We start from the raw sequence: 17985 nt of genomic DNA on the forward strand, positions 1-17985 counted from the left end.
AGTTTCGTGTCCGACCTACGCAATTAAAGCATGCATCAGTCATGCTATAGGCCTATGTCTGTTTTTTATAGTTAAGGATGTCCGCCAGTGTAATGGTTAGCACAGTTAGCTGCCATTCTCAGGGGCCTGAGTTCAAATCCCGGTACCGTATTGCCAGAGATTTAAGATTGACAGGAATGTTCATATGCGGTGAAAATGGTACATGCAGCTCCCCTCCGTTGGGGGCGGCACCATCTCGGAATGAGAAAACGAGTTTACTTTAGTTAAGAAATATTCAGGGTTGTTGCTATTAATATAGCAGGCGAGATCATTAACAAAGTGATTGTTAATATCTCGTGACTTGGGCCAATATGGCCTATGTAATCTTTCGAGAGAAGTAGGTTAAAAACGCGATAAAAACAATACAATCATAATGATTGTTTTCCTCGCCAACATACCTAAATAATAATAATAATAATGGTATTGATATTACGTCCCCACGAACTACTTTTAGTATTTCTGGAGATGCCGAACAGAACATAAATATGCGTTAATAAAAAAATATGGAGGCAACGAGCATGCGAAATTAAACGTTATGATAATACAACGCATTACCACCACACCTGTAGATATCCATAAATGCAACAAGCTTTCCTGTTATTTATTTTTATTCTTCCCATGGAACTTCGACGCTAGCCGGGCACTAACCTAAACAATGCGGTCTCTCTTATCTCGGTTACAGCTGTAAAGGTAAATCCTGATGTGATAAATGCAGAGAACAAGCATGAAATATACTGTACCAGTAAAAGAGCCCGACTCTCAGATTAAATTTTAAAGTAGCATGACTATAGTTCTCAGGGCGAAAAACTGGATTAATTGCAGCTAGGGCTCGGTACAGGAGGTAGGGTCCTATCTACAGAAAAACTTTGACTCTGATTGCACCAGAGTTTATTCAAATAAGTCATGAATTTGCACATCACCTCCAAGTAGAAATGGATTGTCTTCCTCGTATTCCAATAGTATGGCTCGGGTTCTCCAGTTCACCAAGCCAAGCTGGTTGAAGCACATTCCAGAAGACTCCAGGGATTCCAGGGACTCCAGATACTCCAGACAGAGGCAGCTGGACTGTCTGGATTGACGGCAAGTAGAGATGTCTTGAACTCTGAGGCCCGGGTTGAACCCCGGTGATCCAGGCGATGTTGTAGATAGTCATGTACAACCTCAGCCCAATGAGACTGAGAGGATTGATGTTCCCAAGGTCACTAGTAGCACTGAGTCCATGAAAACCTTGGATGATCAACTTATAAGCGGAGTTCTTGATAATTGTACATCAAGACTTCCAACACTCCTAAAACGATATGAGTGGTATTAATAATTTAGAGTTCATCACTAGGAAAATCCTCATCCCTGAATAACTTTTGGCAATGAAAAATACAAGTCCCTTCTTGTGAAATTATAGTTAAACTCAAAGTTCATTACTGGCGAAGGTGCAAGTCTTTGCCTAAACTCGAATAAAAACACAAGTCCATTCACTTGGAAGTTTGAATATATTTAAAGTTAATCACTGGTGAAATTCATAAAGTCTTTGAGTGACCACTGACGAAAACACAAGTCCTTCCACATAAATAAATTCACTGACGAAATTTATAAGTCTTTTAAACCAACACTGGCAAATGTACAAGTCTTTTAGTAAATGTAAGTGAAATCCTAACTTCGTTTAAAGCCGTTGGAAAGTTAAAGTTCATCACTAGCAATGTTAATCAATCACTGTCTATTAGAAGGATGAGTTCCTCAACAGTCGCAAATATTCCACGTAAATAATATAAGTCCATTTCATGAACACTTAGAAAAATTCCAATCTCGAATACTCGTAAATAATACAAGTCCATTCAATGATCACGTAGAAAAGTTCTGGTCTCGAACACATGAAAATAATACAAGTCCATTCAGTGAACACTTAGAAAAATTCCAGCTTCGAAGACGCGTAAATAATACAAGTCCATTTAGTGAACATTTAGAAAAGTTTCAGTCTCGAAGGCACGTAAATAATACAAGTCCATTCAATGAACACTTAGAAGAATTCTGGTCTCGAACCCATGTAAATAATACAAGTCCATTTCACAAACACTTAGAAAAATTCCAGTTTCGAAGACACGTAAATAATACAAGTCTAAACACTTAGAAAAGTTTCAGTCTCGAAGGCACGTAAATAATACAAGTCCATTTAATTAACACTTGTAAATATTCTAAGTTCAATTACGAAGACTTAGAAAATTTTCTACAACACGCAAAGTCTTATGAGTCCACTTTATAGTACTTGGAAGAATCGTCTTCCCACACTTGTATAATGACAGAGTTCCACGATGATAGTAGCAGCAAGAGTGTCCCCGCTGACTACTCAGCTGAGACTGTCTGAATAGGCTACAGTAGGTCCTCCTTTTATTCAATCCGGGATGTCTACATCATAATACGGTTTGATTGAATATCTCCCGAATCCCTCGATGGATTTGCTTGAAACTCGAGCATTGGGACGTTTAGGTGATCCCAAACAAGATGACATATCACTCGATTCGCTAGCATCATTGTTATAGAAATTTCAACATTTTCTCCATCGAACTCTCTAGAACAAGTGACGTGGAATCCAGAAAATACCAGTCAAGGCTGGTAACACGTGTTGAGACGAGCGGGCGGTCTGGCTAGCCCCTGTGGCTACGTCACAGCTCACAGTCGTCATACACTCGCTAGCTGGTCCTCGCTGCTGGTAAACAAACCAGGCGCGCTCGGAACATTACGCGTGGTAAATAAACTTAACTTATGCTCAAAAAATACTACAGGTCGTAACCGGTACAATACTTAGAAATAAAGGTCTGACTTTCAGTAGCCGCAGTTATGGAAAGAATGCTTCCAGTCACTATGTATTACTTTCGGAAGTACAACTCGAAACATACGCTTGTTATCAGCTAGTGGGTTGGCACAATTTTTACAGCACAGCTTTATTCAGAAGGGGTGGCTTCTACTACACATACACCAACTGGGAATAACAAAGACCATCTCCAGAAACCATTTGCAAATAAATTCTCACTGTCTGGACTATATAGTCAGGAACAAAACTATTTTTTAAGTTGCAAAAAGATGGGATCTCGAATACGGTACTCGCGATTGCCGTGAAGATGACTTTATTTGGAATGACGACATGCTGGTAGCAGGGAAGTTGGCGGCACGAGACGACAATAATTCAAATGAAAGCAATGATCAGGTTTACTGTTTGGTAGGCCTACTGCTTAACTGACAGACACAAATGACTGCCATTACGTTCTTTTGTATTAATATTGCATAATACGATACCCTTATTTTTTTTTCTCTACGGGGTCGAGTATGAAGCAAAACGAATCTTCGTAGCACGTTTTTACGACCACATGCCCTTCCCGACGTCAACCTCATCAGAGGAGTTAACGAGATGAAACATATGATGTGATATAAGAGTAACTAAAACTGACTATATTTACTTTATATGTAGACCTAAAAGTCATGTGTTCACCATTTATCCTTTTTAAATTTAGAAATACTGCCTTCCAACAAAAATAGTCAGTAAAACTCAAAACACATTCGTAGGTTTGTTAAAGAATAGTGTCGAATATTAACATGTACAATTTATAGCTCTTTATAGCGTAGAAGTCATGTGTTCACAGAACAAAATTTGAGGTTATCGCATATTGGACCTCTCCTTACTTTTCTTGGCTAAAATGTGATGGAAAAAAAGGGGGGGTTCTAATACGCAAGTAAATATGGTAAATTTGGAACTAGGTCTACTTATATTGGTGGAAGATGTGGAAAAACTCCCATTGTATGAAGTTCAGAGGGTTCTGAAAGGACGGGTACAGGAGGGCCATAAGATCAAAGAGAATTGCTTGGCTCGATATCACGACTTGCTTAGAAAAGAACGAGACTTGTGTGCAGTTCTTGCATCTGAAGAGAGATGTGTATTGCAGTCCGTTCCTACTGAAGATCAATTGAATGGTGAAAGATATGGACGAGGATGAGGACGCAAATTTACTTACTTTATAGTGAGAATTCAGAATAACGAAAAATTTACTCGCTATAATGTATTGTCGTTATATCCAATTTTTCGTAAAAATTTGGAAAAAGCCCATACACACATTAAAATCAATATGAAACGGCAATCAGTTTGTTCAAAACTTGCGTTTTCATGGATGATATCCACACTACGGCTTGCTCCTTTGTTATTTTTCAAAATCCTATACTACATGAAAGTGTATGTTTAATTCTCAAAAAAATATAGTATCACGCTAGAGGCCTCTGTGGCAAATGTTCCAGTTTTCTTCTTCAAACATCACCTAACCTCACTGTATATGTATCATGAACACTTATTTCAAGCGCCCGTACAGAAGTGATAACCTCCTCACTACAAAATTACATGGGACCAGCCTTTTCGAAATTTAACTAGACACGAGAAAATATAAACTATCCTCTGAATCAGTGACATTCTCTGCCATATCTTGAGGTGTATCACATTCTTACTTAATTTCAGTATATAACATTAAAAATTAAGCAATCTTTTACTTCAGCCTTTATTTCTAACAAGTTAACAACTGCTGTCGGCCACTTGATTTACGCATTTATTATAAAAACTTTTTACCCTCTTTCATTTTGAATTTTCTTTTTAGAGAACAGCAGTTGATGGGCATTACTAATCGGCTCCGACATCGCCTTCAAATTATAAGCTATAAATTTCATTTTTGTTCCGTATTGAAGTGCAATTATAAATAAATAAGGAATTTTCAACACTGTAATGAATTCCCAGGTTTCTTGCAAATCTTGAAGTAAAATCATTAAAAACAGGAAAGAAATGAAAATTGGCCATTGATTGTCCTTTTCTTACATTAATATCGTAGCAGCTGCTGAAAGTGATTCCAATTTTTTTTATGCAGACCTACAACTGTACACTAGAGTTTCTTCTAATTTTAGAACCATATTATGGTTACTTTTAACTTCAATACGTCAGGTAAATAATATTACATCTGTCTTGGAAGAACAAACTGTTTCATATTCAGCCTCTTCTTCTGTTCACATTGCTCGATTTCCCGCTTCAATGCTGTAATTGCACTCCTGGTATATCGTGGACCAGACTGCAGGAATTGATCTCTATAGTCAAGGTCTTCATTAGAGAGCTTAGTTTCTCCTGCAGTTCATCAGGCAAGGCTTTCATTTCTTCAAGCCGACGCTCATACGATATTTGAAGATCCTTTAGACGACTCATATTATCCTAGTCTAGAATAAAGTCAGAATCTGAGTCATAAGCCACCTTCTTTTCAAAGTCGGTCTTGGGTTGCAGTTCCAATTCATTCAAAATTGACAAAATTTTGCCTTTTGTTTCCATAAGAATTCGGGTCAGACGGTCTTTTTTGCCTTGCTTTTCTTCCAAGAACAGTGCAGCTCTTTTTAGGCATACCCCCAATGGAGGTGAGCTGCATTTACCATTTCAACCACGTACCAGCCCTCCTACCATTCTTAAATTTCTGGCAGTACCAGGAATCGAACCCGGGCCTCTAAGGACGGCAGCTAATAGTGCTAACCGTTACGCTACGGAGGCAGGCAATTCTTCTATAACAGACTTCAACTGCGTATTCATTACATTATTAATCGGTTTCATCTGATGAAGATTGGAGGTCTTTTAATGCTGGAATACAGAATTTTATTCCCAGTGTTGCCACTTTAATGGACAGTTAATCTTTGGAAATGGAAATTTTGCTGAAAAGCATTTTATTCTAACACACATGGATCTTAATAAAACTCCTTGATCCTCAGTATGTAGAAGTTTCCAATACCTTTTTTAAAGAACTTTCTGGTATGACTGGTATTGAACACACATTCATGCATGTTCTTTGAAAGTAGTGCCAATGACTGCTAAGCTGAGCTAACTGCCGTCATCCAAAGCAATAACCATAGTGTCTATTGAACACTCTTTAGTACTCTTTTTCAACACTGCAATGAATTCTCAGGTTTCTTGCAAATCATGAAGTAAAATCATTAAAAACAGGAAAGAAATGAAAAGTGGCCAATGATTGTCCTTCTCTTACATTAAGGTCGTATCAGTTGCTGAAAGTGATTCCAATTTTTTGTTTGTGCAGACCTACAACTGTCAACTACAGTTTCTTCTAATTTTAGTACCATATTATGGTTACTTTTAACTTCTAAGGCAAATGAATGAACAGCCTTATTAAAACCCTTGATGCATAATATTTTACTCCCATAACAAAAATGCCACATGGCTGTCATAACTTGCTGTATTTGCTTACATCTTATCTGAACAGGACATGCTAAAAGCAATTTATTTTATTTACAAATACTGCCTTCCAATGAAGGTAGCCAATAAGACTGTATATACTCACAAGTTGTAGTTTACTCCCCACGTACACGTAAAAGGTATTTTCTTCTTCCGTGTAGGGTAGCAGTTGCATACACATTGTGTAACTGGATGAAACTTTATTAGTGGAATGGAAAACCTAATACACATAGTCATAGATAGGGGATTACGATTTGTTTATGAATAATTTTTATGTATTCTCAGAATGAGCATTAAAAAGAATAACTGGTCATACAGGTAGAAGCACTTGCAAATTCAGTTTTTAAAACAATGTCAGCACCAAACTTAAATAACAAGCATGAATTTTCTCTCTAAGAGTTTACAAAAAGAAAATTCCAACATGAAATGTAGGATTTTGCTATCGATATTGTGTGATAGTGACTAATGGGTTTGCTAGATGTCTGTGCATGAAAAATATTTATAGACCTAAATATTTTTTGGGCATATTTCAGTGTGACTGATTGTTGTGATTGGAAACAAAAGAAATGGGAGGAGCATGACCATTTTTAAAGTTGATTGTATCAGTTGTCTCCATTTTGACTGCAAATCTACCTCAGACATGGCAGCTTATATTTCATGTGTCCAGCAGTGTTTATCATCATATCATATACCCTTTCACTTTTGAGAATCTGCTAGTAGTTTATTTGCGTTTCAACGTAGAATGTCAGAAAGCATCCATAAAGTCAGTGTCTTGTAAATACATCAACTACCCTGTATGTGTGTGATATGTGCACTTTAATCTTTGTTCATTTCTGAGTGACAGTAAATTGAGACTGAAAAGCAATAGAACATAAAATAAGAGGTCACTAGTTTTGATACTTTATTTCATCAGAGGAGGTGACTGAAATATGCCTAACAGTTTGACTGTGCCTTGAATAGAAGTCTATCAACCATCATTGTTGTCTCTAAAAAGTACATAATATCTGCAGAAATTGACTTTCAGAGTTAGATAATGTTTATACTGGTGGTCGTTAGAAAAAGTAGCGAAAAAATGCTCAATGTAATTGCGTATACATGCAAGTTTTTATTGTAATCAACTGTATCAAATGAATTAAAGTAACTTGGCTGTCAGACTCTAAAAATTATTGTTGGATAGCCATGTCTTGCTCAACGGCTAATGTGTAGTTATATTGTGGATTTTATAAATGCAATTTTAAAATTATATGTAACCAAAATATTACCAGCTGTGTATACAGGTTGGCCAGAAACATGTACTGGGTACATGAGTGTTAGTGTGTTGGTCATCCAGGTAAGTCATTTTTCAAAAAAATAACTTGATATCTCACGCAGTTGTCGTTTTATCAGCTGCTGAAATTACCTAATCAGATTGCTTTGCGGGCGATTTCAAATGGGTTTTGTGTGGCGGTGATGCTAAATTTTCACATGGGTTTAGGCCCTCGAGAGCACCAATTGAAAAAGCCTTGCTCTGCAGTGCGAGTCAAAGTCCATTGTACGCCTGCTGGACGAACATTTCCATACATGCCCAATCACTTGCGTGCTATTGGTGCCAAGAAATCAGCATCAAGCACAAACGTACCGTGGGTTACAGTCCATGTAACCATACATAGTTGCTATGGCACGATGCTGTCGGCTTGGAGGTCAGCATACAAATCTCACTCGTGGCAAAGTTTTTTTTACCTCAATTGGTGCTCTCCAGCTGGTCTTAAGCTACATGTAGATTTAGCAACACTGCCTTAGAAGCCCATTTCAATTCGCCCACGAAGCAATATCTTTTATTAACTTCAGCAGCTGATAAAATGACAACGTTGTGAGATATCAAATTATTTTTTACAAATTATCTATCAGAATGCTCATTATGCCTGGCTCACGTTGTTTCTGACCACTCTGTATAGTTGCAGCTAAAGCTTATTTGGACCAATATGAGCACAAAAGGTTCAGATGTTATATTTATTTATATATGCAGTATACTTGTATCTATACTTTTTGCATTATGTATTTGTTGTTTTGGCATATGAAATAAAAGTGAAAAGAAATTAATTAAACTTTTTTTACCCAGATAAGGCTGCCATCCTTCCAGAAAAATTTGTGTCGGCAGTGATGGGTAGTCTGAGACGAGGTCTCGAGAGCGTTGTTTCCACATTGTGTGGCGAGCAGTGTATCGTAGGCCTACAGGTAAACAAAGCTGAATGTTGTTTGTGCTGAGTATGTGAGTAGCCAACCATGCGCCTTCCCAATTCCGTAAATATGTGTCAAGAAGTGACTAGGGCGTTCATTTCTACAGCAGTCTACTTTTACGCAGTATATCATAATTATAAACGATACACATACTGGCATTGTATGCAGCGGTAAGTACACGAATGAGTAAGCTAAGTACAGAAACTGATGGCTACTGTAGGTACACCTACGTGGATTCTAGAGCCATACATTATTTGACATAGAGACGGGGGAAAACGCTGCTTGCTGCATATGCAACCACCATTATGCAATGTGTAATCTAAAATACCCAAGTTTGCTCCAGTTCTTTCGACAGGTAGGTGTACATCTTTATCAGACATCACATTCAATATCTTATGGCCACCAGATTAAGGGCCGATGACATAGATATTAGGTCCCTTTAAACAACAAGCATCATCATCATCATATGACCACTGCTTGTGTTTACCAATATTTTGGCGATGAAGGAAATAATTCCTTACAATGTTAACGAGTATTCGTGTCATAATTAGGTTCTTCGGTATATTACTGTGCAATGTGTAATTTTCTCTAATTGTATGCGACAACTTTAAGACGATGTCCGAAACGCAATGTAAGTTGTGGATGTGTGTAATTTTGAAGAGATGCCACATAGCACAGCCCGCTGTGTTGTTTATTCAAAAGAAGTAAAATACGTCAGCAGAAATTCTTCTGAGATGATCCGGCACTTAAAAACACACACTGGTAATATCGCTGAATGGGAATTGTCAGAGAGAACATTTCCAGCCCGGCCTGCACCACGAGAAGCTATTCTGTTGATAACAATTGCGAGGTATCTAGGTAGGTGTACGTCCTATCTGCAGTTATTCACAAATTAAGCAGGATTATTCAGCTATGATGTCCACCTCAAATAACTCGTGAACCTTTTAAGATACTGACATTTTGTTTTCACTTTCATTAATGGTAATAAGGGGCTCATAGTTGAACATGCAGTACTTTTCTAGGCTTTTGACAAAATTTATCGTAGTTACTGCGACATCGCAAAGATCGCAGCACTGAAGAATCTTTCTCAAGAGCATTGCCCATCACTACCCTGTCGAAAGAAATGAAGCAAATGCAGGCATTTTGGATTACATGTTTCACTCATGCAGCAAGGCACATCTTGGCCCGTGTGATGTTCGAATTATGCACGCCTCTAGAATCCAGGTAAGTGTACATCCTGTCTACAGTTATTCACAAATTATGCAGAGTTATTCAGCTATGATGTCCACCTCAAATAAGTTGTGAACAGTTTAAGATAGTGACATTCTGTTTTCACTTTCGTTAATAGTATTAAGCCAACGGCCGTAGCCATGTTGAAACACCGGATCCCGTGAGATCTCCGAAGTTAAGCAACATTGGGCGTGGTCAGGAGTTGGATGGGTTGCCACGCGCTGTTGGTGGGGGGGTAAGGGAATGGAGGAGCGGAAAGGAACTGGCCACCCTACCGCACGTAAACTCTGGCTCAGGAACACCTCTGCGGAGGTTCGGACCTGCCTTCGGGGAGAATAACCCTTACCTTACCTTACCTTAATAGTATTAAGGGGTTTATAGTTGAAGATGCAGTACTTCTCCAGGCTTTTGACGAAATCTATCGGCACACAAGTTTCCATATGAGAATGTTATTTCATGCAATAACTGACGATATACTATCAAGTTTACACTCGTAGTTACTGTAACATTGCACAGATCGCAGCACAGGAGTATCGGTTGCAAGAGTCTCGATCTGCGATGGCAGTCTCGAGTGAGAGCATTGCCCATCACATCCCTGCATAGCCCACTGCAATGTCTTTTAAGCATCAGCAGTGTGCCTGTTTCCTTGTTATAGGTAGTAGCTGCAGGCTTGAAAAACATTTATTTGTATGCACAAACAAAAAACTGCTTGGACTCGTACTTTATGGAAGGAAAATATTTCTCAAAATAACTGGAATGAAGTTTTTTGCAGATCAGTTCACCAAGTGAAGTGAATGTATTTCATTTTCAGTGTACATGAGAAAGTACGTAGTAAATATTTCTCCAAATTATCTTTGGTGCCGGTAACTTACAAACAGCACTTTCTATGAACAGGAAAGAGATATACAGGCCAGTAAGTTTGACATGCATTGTATGTAAGCTTTGGGAAGGCATTCTTTCTGATTATATTAGACATGTTTGTGAAATTAATAACTGGTTCGATAGAAGGCAATTCGGTTTTAGGAAAGATTATTCCACTGAAGCTCAACTTGTAGGATTCCAGCAAGATATAGCAGATATCTTGGATTCTGGAGGTCAAATGGACTGTATCGCGATTGACCTGTGTAAAGCATTTCATAGGGTGGATCATGGGAGACTACTGGCAAAAATGAGTGCAATTGGACTAGACAAAAGAGTGACTGAATAGGTTGCTATATTTCTAGAAAATAGATCTCAGAGAGTTAGAGTAGGTGAAGTTTTGTCTGACCCTGTGATAGTTGAGAGGGGAGTTCCTCAGGGCAGTGTTATCGGACCTTTATGTTTTCTTATATATATAAATGATATGAGTAAAGGAGTGGAATCGGAGGTAAGGCTTTTTGCGGATGATGTTATTCTCTATAGAGTGATAAATTACAAGATTGTGAGCAACTGCAACGTGACCTCGAAAATATTTTGAGATGGACAGCAGGCAATGGTATGTTGATAAACGGGATTAAAAGTCAGGTTGAGAGTTTCACAAATAGGAAAAGTCCTCTCAGTTTTAATTACTGCGTTGATGGGGTGAAAGTTCCTTTTGGGGATCATTGTAAGTATCTAGGTGTTAATATAAGGAAAGATCTTCATTGGGGTAATCACATAAATGGGATTGTAAATAAAGGGTACAGATCTCTGCACATGGTTATGAGGGTGTTTAAGGGTTGTAGTAAGGATGTAAAGGAGAGGGCATATAAGTCTCTGGTAAGACCCCAACTAGAGTATGGTTCCAGTGTATGGGACCCTCACCAGGATTACCTGATTCAAGAACTGGAAAAAATCCAAAGAAAAGCAGCTCGATTTGTTCTGAGTGATTTCCGACAAAAGAGTAGCGTTACAAAAATGTTGCAATGTTTGGGTTGGGAAGAATTGAGAGAAAGAAGAAGAGCTGCTCGACTAAGTGGTATGTTACATTACATGTAATAAATATCATTTTTGGTCCGTATTGATGATATTTGATTGAAATAATAACATTAAGTTATTTATTAGACCACCTAATCAATACAAAATCGTCTTGGATGATTTACATAAGTTTGTTAACTAATAGTGGTACATGTTTCGCCTTCCCTGAAGGCATCATCAGCCATAGTCTTAACCTTAAATTAAAAATAAGCGTCTAAATAACATGTAGTAATGAAATGAATTTTAAAATCTTGAAGAGATTTGAAGTAAAATAACATTAAAAATAACAACCATCATTCAAACCATCATTGATATTTTTAATGTTATTTTACTTCAAATCTCTTCAAGATTTTAAAATTCATTTCATTACTACATGTTATTTAGACGCTTATTTTTAATTTAAGGTTAAGACTATGGCTGATGATGCCTTCAGGGAAGGCGAAACATGTACCACTATTAGTTAACAAATTTATGTAAATCATCCAAGACGATTTTGTATTGATTAGGTGGTCTAATAAATAACTTAATGTTATTATTTCAATTAAGTGGTATGTTCCGAGCTGTCAGCGGAGAGATGGCGTGGAGTGACATTAGTAGACGAATAAGTTTGAATGGTGTTTATAAAAGTAGGAAAGATCACAATATGAAGATAAAGTTGGAATTCAAGAGGACAAACTGGGGCAAATATTCATTTATAGGAAGGGGAGTTAGGGATTGGAATAACTTACCAAGGGAGATGTTCAATAAATTTCCAATTCTTTGAAATCATTTCGGAAAAGACTAGGAAAGCAACAGATAGGGAATCTGCCACCTGGGCGACTGCCCTAAATGCAGATCAGTATTGATTGATTGATGATGATAAACCTAGAGGTTGGATAATGGAATGGGGAGTTCTTGTCTGACTTGAAAATTGAGATCCAAGAGGATAGAGTGGCTATTTGTAGTTATCAGCTTGCCTTTGCAAGTAGTACAGGATACATCAGCCATGATCTTCACATACACCAGGGGAGATAACTGTGGTAGTCTGTATAGAAATTGAAAGGAGTGAGATACTTCCACTAAATTTTTGAGCTAAACAAAAAGGAATTCCACGAAATTACAAATCTATAGGCCTATATTAAAAAAAAAAAAATGAAAACTAAAGTCAGTCAGTCTGGCCATTCTATCCGGTGGATTTTCTTCATTTCTTTTAAAACTGAAATGTATTCATGCACAGATTTGTCATCAGGTACTATAAATCACTTAACTTCCGCCTTCCTCAAATTATTTCATTTTTTGAATTTTTGTCTCTATGAAGCAATCATGTCTTTCGTTCTAATGGAGGTACGCAGATCGTTTTGGTCTAAAAGCACTCGGTTGATCAAGCGCTTTCATTTGAGGTAATAACTACTTAAATTGGTAAATTCTGAGAAAAGTTATGAGTACATTTGTCTCCATGACGAAGATCTTTGAAGGACTTTTTAACAGTTCAGCCCATAGTGTTGTTCCAAAGAACGTTTAACCCTCTAAGCGCCAACGACCTTTTGAAAGCCCGTTTGGTTTCTGTCTTAAAAATGCCAACGTCCTTTCAAAAGGACGTTCAGTATTATATTTTATTATTAAAGTTAGTCATTTCCTTTCAGAATTTCCCAATATAGTTAGTTAAAGACTTATTATTTTTGCAATAAACAGCCTCTTTTATTTTCAAGGACATTGTTTCAGTATATCAGTCCAATCAGCAGGCATATTTATTGGCGCGGCAACAACACTAGCAGTCTCGCTGCATACCTTGTCCGCTCTGTGTCTAGTTGCTCTCGATATTTTACTTATTCATTTATTGCTGTGAAAATTATTATATATCCACTCTCCTTGACAAAACATAAGTGTGTTTGAGAGGTCTTGGAAAATATACTTGTACTGAATATGATGATGATGATGATGATGATGATGATTATTATTATTATTATTATTATTATTATTATTATTATTATTATTATTTGTATGTTATGTAACTGTTATATAAAAGAAGTTTGTACCGTATTTCGTTAGTATTGACATATAAACCAAACAAGTGTAATTAGACTTGTATTTTTGGCTCATTTGGATATATAAAATAATTGATTTTACTACAGATTTATTTTAGGGTCGAAATTAACAAAATTTTCAATATAGCTTCATAATAGGTTGTACTATTCAATAAATATGTTCGCGATGTATAAACATTTTCTTGTTCTACCTAAATTTGATTGCTAAACTTTTGTTTTGTTTTATTTTTAATTAATATTTTTGGGTTTTGGCTACCAAATATTTACTAATGGTCATAAATGAACTGAGTAAGGTTTTTATTTGTATGGACAGTCATATTAGTAAAATAACAAATTTCAGGTTTCTACCTACAATAACAGCTGCACTGTGAGTGATCAAACAAAAGCATACAAAAAACGGAAACTGGCCTTGGCGCTAAGCGGTAGGAAAACCGTAATAGCACGCGGCGCTCAAAGGGTTAATTCAATTTCTTTGTGTGATGTATTTTCAAGTCTTTTGTTGACATAATATTACATTCTATTACCACAGCAGATCATGTGCTTTATTTCATTAACTCGACAGACCAGGAGGGGAGGGGATCAAATGAGGTGGGTAGGGTTGAGGCTCTGGTCATGGGGGATTCCATCATTAGACATGTGGGGAAAGTGTGTGGTGGAAAGGGAACCAGGGTAGAGTGTTATCCAGGAATTAGGTTGAGGCAGATGTTGAGGAAAGTAGAAGAGAGGGAGGAAGGGAAGGAGAAGGTGGTAGTGTTTCACGTTGGTACTGTAACCGTCCATTGCCCGGGGATATTGAAGGTTCGTGGATGTTGTAATAAACCTCGGCCGGAGTCAGTGGTGACGCATCAGTCTCCACTCAGGGCATGGACGTTCAATAAATATTTATGCAGTTCAACTGACATTCTGACGCAAGATTCTTATGATCGTAATAATAATATCCAATAGACTATGCAAGGCTAAGTGTATCTCATTTAAATAAGAAGATGAATGTTAGTTTCTTGGAAGGATTTTTTTTTGTTTAATGAAGTCAAATATTTAAGTTAATACAATGATAAATACATCATAGGATGATTGGATAGTAGTTGAATAAACGAAATTAAAGTTTTTGTTGGCTAATATTTATAATCCATCATTATCAAAATCTTAATTGAACTGAAACACAAACTTGATGGAAACGAATACGGACCTTGCTGAAGGCAATTCATCATTATTTGTTACTAATCGTCCACCCATCATAAATAATAGAACGGAATGAAATTTCAAAAATCAAATTCACTTCACTTGCTTTTATCATAAATTATCCAAGATTTCATCTTCAATGCCCTACACTTCATCCGTTATCTCATAAATCACCTAATTGCTAACCAACTTGAGTTCCCTAATGGTGACCAGTTGCCAGTATGACTATCCATAAAGTGCGATCCTATAGTGTAAAAATACATAATAAGTGGATCTCACAATGACATAATTCAATAGACAACAGCATGTCCCAGGAATTCACATCAGCCACCTAAAAGAACACAATATCTAGCTGATACTAAAATAATCAATGATCTAAAAAAAAAATTAACGGCATCTGCTTCCACTTGCACTGTCCTCCTGAAAGAAAAGTCTTGAAGGCATACTATCTACAAGAAACACACTATAAGCAACTATGCAAGAATACAACCTACTACCAGGTGACGATAATTTGATTGGTATGACCTTCTACTACACACATATTATGCTTATTAAATGTTGAAGACTTATTATTAGTGACCATTCCTTCAACTAAGCGGTATCTGTACCGTATCATGTCGCGAAAAACAGTGTCTCGATGGCCCTACATCAATCCCTACTCCTAACCTTCAGACATATTACACAGTAGAGAATAATGACGACATAACTGCTTGCCTATTTCGGGTTCGTAATTTGTATGACGAGCGCTTAAGTCCATTTCTTAATTGTAAGTTCATTGAAATCTCGAAGAATTATTTATCACGCTCCCATTATCTATTTTTCAATGAACCACTTTACTATAACAGCATTAATTCATCATAAACATTTTACCGACGACCCTATCCTTATTATTCACCATATTCAAGCACACCATACATATTCACACTTACTTACCCAAGAAATTCACAAGCATTTATCCGAAGAATTTTATCATCATCACCAATGTATCACAATCAATGCAACACTAATATCACAAAAATATTCGCAACTGCACAACGAACGCACATGGTATTATTACGCAAGAAGACCTTCTACAAATGAATATTAAATTACATCACCTCACGAAGTATTTGTGCAATACTAGTATGATTCACTAATGAGGACAGCGCCTTCTTACATTCACCGTAAACGTGAGGAAAATTCCGGTAACTCACGGTAAGACACGCATTTACAAGCTAAATCTTCCGTATGACAGATGATCTCGATATTATAATATCAGACTTAACCGTAATCACAAATAATTGGACCCTAGTGACAGTCGCATTAGGTCACTCACGTTGTTTTAATTTTATGTCACTTAATCATGAAATTAAAATGCACTCTACTCTACCGCTATCCAACTACAAGAAGATAGGGTAAAGAAATGAAATATTGGTACTTATCGGTGAAGATTATGTGACACCGCTCTCAGTCCTTCGCTCCATTGATCGTAGTTTGGCCCTCATTTTTGGCATAATCTTCCAGGCCTGTTAGGACACTGGGTTGTTTAAGCCCTCATATTTGCTTTCATCATTACATCACTAGAAAAATCTTCACACATTTGAGTCCATGGACCTGAAACTTAGGAAACAAAATTAACACAGTGACACAGGCGTTTACAATATCTCACAATTATTCTAGAAGACTCGCCTTATTCAGTATTAGAATCTCAGATCGCTATTCGATACAGTAATATTATCTTTTACAACGTCCTTTAATATTTCTTTTAAGTCCTACTAATGCAGACGTTCCCTTTAAAGGCGTGCGAATTACTATCAGTTCAACCTTCAATCTCAATTTTTATGCGATACAATTGTTCATAAAACAAAAGTTCACTGAAATTGTTATACTAATAATATTGGTCTGCATTTCATATGTTAGACTTAACTCGCGGACTTGTAACCTCTTCCATCTGTTTTGACAGTTAGAAAGTGAATTCCAAGATAATGTCATCACATCCGATTGGAAAGGTGCACAAAGGAACACTTCACCATTTTGTCTTCACGACGTATGTAATTGATCTATCCTCTTCAGTGCCTTCTTGATAATTTAACCTGTAGTATCAAGTCGTGGCCTCCTCTGCGTCGTCGCTGGACCTGAGTACCATGTGGTAGACTTGTTTCTTAATGCTCTTGAGAATGTAAACTTACTTTACTAACTTCTGCCCACATATAAAATAATATTTCATGACTGTAAGCATCTGGTGACCACTGGGTTCTGAGCTTATGAATTTTGTTCCTCATCTTATATCCATCCAATTTCCTGTTTGATTGGGCGAGTTATTCTGGTTATTTGATACAGCTGGATGTATTTCCAAGTAATTCCTGTTAATCATTTCTTTAGCATAACCTTCAATGGCTCAACAGCTGACTCACTCGTCATTGAACGGTTATAGTACGAACAACGTAAGGCAAGCTGATATAAGTACTGAACCCTTTTGGTCCATATTGAAGGATACCTACCTTTCTTACCTATCAACAAAGTTCATGAGATCTGTCTCTTGGGTCGTATCGAGTTCTTTGTCACTTGCTGAGGTAAAGGTAGGGTTCAGTAATTCTAATCTATCTACTCAAATGAAAGGTCTGTTTAAAAGATTCCTATTTATTCATGAAATTCTTTAGCATCCTGATTTGTCAACGGTATCATTGAAATTAATTTTGTCCACTGGACACCACAATCATTTTTATTACATAGAAGGTCAGAACACTGGTGTGAGCCTTTGACATAACTGCCTGATGGGCACTCTTACTAGAAACCATTGTCTCAATTATTAATTAAAGAAAGGAAAGTCTGGAAATCCTTAAATTCGGCTTCCATGTGAGACTACATGTACCATCATAGCGATTCTTTGTGGTCCAGCCCTCATAACACAAACTCTCGACTCTGGGTATAATTAAGGCAGTCCAATCGGTGTGTGCCACACAGTAGTTATACGGCATGGGCCCTTAATTGAATCGATGTGACCTGCGACTATGTCGTGGACCGACATCTAAACTTCTAAGTTACTTTAAAGTCATTGTGGATGATGACCGCACGGAAAATGATGCTACAGTGGCATATGGCCCTAATCTAAGTCACTGAGGTTGATGACCCCCTGAC

At 37.2% G+C, this 17985-nt stretch overlaps 1 protein-coding gene across 2 annotated transcripts in view; it reads left to right on the plus strand.

Moving 5' to 3' along the window:
- Positions 1 to 17985, plus strand: part of LOC136884942 (protein regulator of cytokinesis 1) — a 165301-nt gene that overhangs the window by 110440 nt on the left and 36876 nt on the right. The window lies entirely within an intron of this gene.

This window comes from Anabrus simplex, chromosome 1, assembly GCF_040414725.1.
Source record: "Anabrus simplex isolate iqAnaSimp1 chromosome 1, ASM4041472v1, whole genome shotgun sequence".
Classification (NCBI taxonomy): Eukaryota; Metazoa; Arthropoda; class Insecta; order Orthoptera; family Tettigoniidae; genus Anabrus; species Anabrus simplex.